The sequence below is a fragment of the Pseudophryne corroboree genome, unplaced genomic scaffold, assembly GCF_028390025.1.
Source record: "Pseudophryne corroboree isolate aPseCor3 unplaced genomic scaffold, aPseCor3.hap2 scaffold_595, whole genome shotgun sequence".
NCBI classification, from domain to species: Eukaryota; Metazoa; Chordata; class Amphibia; order Anura; family Myobatrachidae; genus Pseudophryne; species Pseudophryne corroboree.
In genome coordinates, this window is record NW_026970193.1 from 298076 (window position 1) to 301615 (window position 3540).

Below are 3540 nucleotides of genomic sequence, written 5' to 3' on the forward strand. Positions count from 1 at the left end.
AGTGGCGTTAATGTTTCCTGGTGGTAGTGGGGTACTGTGTTTGTGCTTTCCTCTGGTCAGCTCTGGTAAAAGTCAGATTTCTTTGTCTCAGATCTTCCTCTAGCCTTGTTCTTCTTTTGAGAGTTCCCTTGTGCTGCCTCAGTTGGATCTCCTTCACTTGACAGGGGGGTACCCGAGCAGCGACCCTCCCCAGCACTAGCCCAACTCCTACTTACCTGCCAGGTGAGATACTATGATCAGGAAGGTGCTTCTCCCAGGGAAAGGCTCACCCATTGCACTCTGGGTGTGCTGCTCCTGCGATTTCCCCAAATGTGGGAAACTTGACTGCATAATTTGTGTTTCCCCTGGTCGGCTCTCGTATAATTCAGATCTCTTTGTCTCAGGTCTCTCTCCAGCCTAGTTTGCTGTCTGTTTCCACTTCTCTTTTCTTAAACCGCTCCCTTCTATTCCCTTGTGCACCTTAATTAAATCTAACTCTGATTACGTCAGAGAAGGCCAGGTACCCTACACCATAAGAGGGGGTTTGAAATTTTGACTTGTCTACTTAAAGATCACCAAAATCTGATCACAAGGTCAATTACATCACTGGGTGGGAACCTTTTGGTTAATAGCCCATGTAAGTGCAAGAGATCCTGAAGCACTCACTCATCATGGGAATGTACCAATGTGTTTCTTACAAAAATTCTCCAGATTATTGACTTTTTAAAGTTTTTCTAGGAAACGTTCTAGATGAATGCTTATTAGCCTTTGTCAGTATGTACTTTTGCAAAGTGTCGCTGTGGCGCAATCAGTTAGTGTGTATGGCTATTAACCTAAAGGTTGGTGATTCAATCCCACCCAGGGACGTAATAGACCTTGTTATCAGATTTTGGTGATCTTTAAGTAGACAAGTCAAAATTTCAAACCCCCTCTTATGGTGTAGGGTACCCGGCCTTCTCTGATGTAATCAGAATTAGATTTGATTAAGTGATTTTATAAAAAACAGCTAGGAAGCACAATTTAGCAGTGGGTTGCAGAGAAAAAAAATTATGCTGGCAGAAAAGTCCAATTGAGTGATTAAACAGCTCTTCATTTTCTGATTTTATGTTTATGCTAACAAATTTGCTCTCTGAAAAGTGTCCACAAAGCCAAGTCTCTGATTAACACCTTTGTAGGAATGGTTTTTCACCTATTACTGAATTAAACTTGCTTCATTGGAAAGGCAGCAAGATGCATCCTCATTTCAATGTCTACTGAAATAATACAGGTTGACACCAGGAAACATAAACGTCACTGCATCCTTGCTGCTTCCTCATGGGGAAGTCTGTTTAATGTGAAAACAAGGTGATATCTAATCAGCACACAGGTAAGGAATTAAGAAAATCTTTCTTTATGGGTGAAGATGTTTCTCACAAAATTGTTGCACCAAGGCATCATTGAAATTCAAGCTGGAAAGATGATTTTAATATATCACTTGTACATTTTGTACTGCTCTTCTGGTGACAATGTAGATTGTTTTTGTCAATTACCATTTTAATAATCGGGTAAAGAAAATTAATTGGATTTTTGAAAGAAAACAATACTGTCAATATACTATTAAAACAAATTAAAACAGTAAAAGTTATTGTACTTTAAGTAAAAATAAAAGAGCCAAAATATCAATCCCAGTTTTGGATTACTTTAATTAACAAAAAAAATGCATATAGCAGAGGACAGTTGCAATCTGCCTACCTCTGGGTTATAGGCCCAGCATGCTTCCATTGTAGTCCTTTGCTGCACATGTAAGTGCAAGAGATCCTGAAGCACTCACTCATCATGGGGAAGTACCAATGTGTTTCTTCATTGGTTGATGGAAGGAACATCTTACAAAAACTCTCCAGATTATTGACTTTTTAAAGTTTTTCTAGGAAACGTTCTAGATGAATGCTTATTAACCTTTGTCAGTATGTACTTTTGCAAAGTGTCTCTGAGGCGCAAACAGTTAGCGTGTTCAGTTGTTAACCAAAAGGTTGGTGGTTCAATCCCACCTAGGGACGTAATTGACCTCGTTATCAGATTTTGGTGATCTTTAAGTAGACAAGTAAAAATTTCAAACCACCTCTTATGGTGTAGGGTACCTGGCCTTCTCTGATGTAATCAGAGTTAGATTTGATTAAGTGATTTTATAAAAAAAACAGCCACGAAGCACAATTTAGCAGTGGGTTGCAGAGAAAAAGAAATATGCTGGCAGAAAAATCCAATTGAGTGATTAAACAGCTCTTCATTTTCTGGCTTTATTTTTATGCTAACAAATTTGTGCTCTGAAAAGTGTCCACAAAGCCAAGTATCTGATTAACACCTTTGTAGGGATGGTTTTTCACCTATTATTAAATTAAACTTGCTTCATTGGAAAGGCAGCAAGTGATGTCATCCAAGCAGTGGGTCAAAGTTGGCTTCAAACCTCGTCTGCTTATGAAAAGAGAAAAGGGGTATGCAGGGCATGGCGGCCTTTTGCGGTGCTTGGATGACCCCTAGTTCGCATTAAATAATGCAGTCGAGTTTCCCACATTTGGGGAAATCACAGGGGTCAGCATACCCAGAATGCAATGAATGAACCGCACCCTGGGAGAACAGTCTTCATGACCATGGTATCTCCTATGCAAAATAAGTATGATTTGGGATAGGGCTGGGGAGGGCCGCTGCTCAGGCACATCTCTGTCAAGTAAAGGAGATTCAACTGAGGCAGCACAAGGGAACTCTCATCTGGGGACAACAACTGCAGGGAGAACACATATTTTCAGATGAACATGGGAGGGCAGAAGGCTGCCTAATACTGAAGCACCCCCAAACAACAAACCAAATGCAACAACTAGTGCAAGCATTCCTGGGGGAAGGCCTGCAGCAGATGGATTTGCATATGGCGATGTCATCCAAGCAGTGGGTCAAAGTTGGCTTCAACCCTCGTCTGCATATGAAAAGAGAAAAGGGGCGTGCAGGGCATGGCGGCCTTTTGCGGCACTTGGATGACCCCTAGTTTGCATTAAACACCTCCACCCTCCGTCGGTGTGGGGCTCATGTTGGCTATGCCCCAGCCCCTGAAGCATTCAAGCTGATTTCTTGCAGCAGCTGGGCACTGTAACAGCTCCAGAGCTGCTCTGTAAGGCAAGTAAAAGGGTGTGGGCCCTGCAGCACTACCTGTAGTTCGCATTGTGCGAGACCCCTAGTTCGCATTAAACACCCCCACCCTCCTTCGGTGTGGGGCTCATGTTGGCCATGCCCCAGCCCCTGAAGCATTCACGCTGATTTCTTGCAGCAGCTGGGCACTGTAACAGCTCAAGAGCTGCTCTGTAAGGCAAGTAAAAGGGTGTGGGCCCTGCAGCACTACCTGTAGTTTGCATTGTGCATTGGAAGGCACAAAGTAAGCAGACGGGAGGAGAAGTCAGGATAGTGCACAAGGGTATAGACGGGAGGGGCTCAAGAAAAAAGAAGTGGAAACAGACAGCAAACTAGGCTTCCAATGCACAATGCAAACTACAGGTAGTGCTGCAGGGCCCACACCCTTTTACTTGCCTTACAGAGCAG

General features: G+C 43.0%; 1 non-coding gene and 1 pseudogene across 1 annotated transcript; one reads left to right on the plus strand and one right to left on the minus strand.

Annotated features, from left to right (window-relative positions):
* Positions 1–207: 207 nt before the first annotated feature.
* On the plus strand, positions 208–370 carry LOC135035092 (U1 spliceosomal RNA). Its single transcript, XR_010230174.1, has one exon. It is a non-coding gene; the product is annotated as a U1 spliceosomal RNA (small nuclear RNA).
* A 2081-nt stretch (positions 371–2451) lies between these two features.
* LOC135035137 (U1 spliceosomal RNA) lies at positions 2452–2630 on the minus strand (annotated as a pseudogene).
* Between the last annotated feature and the right edge of the window lie 910 nt (positions 2631–3540).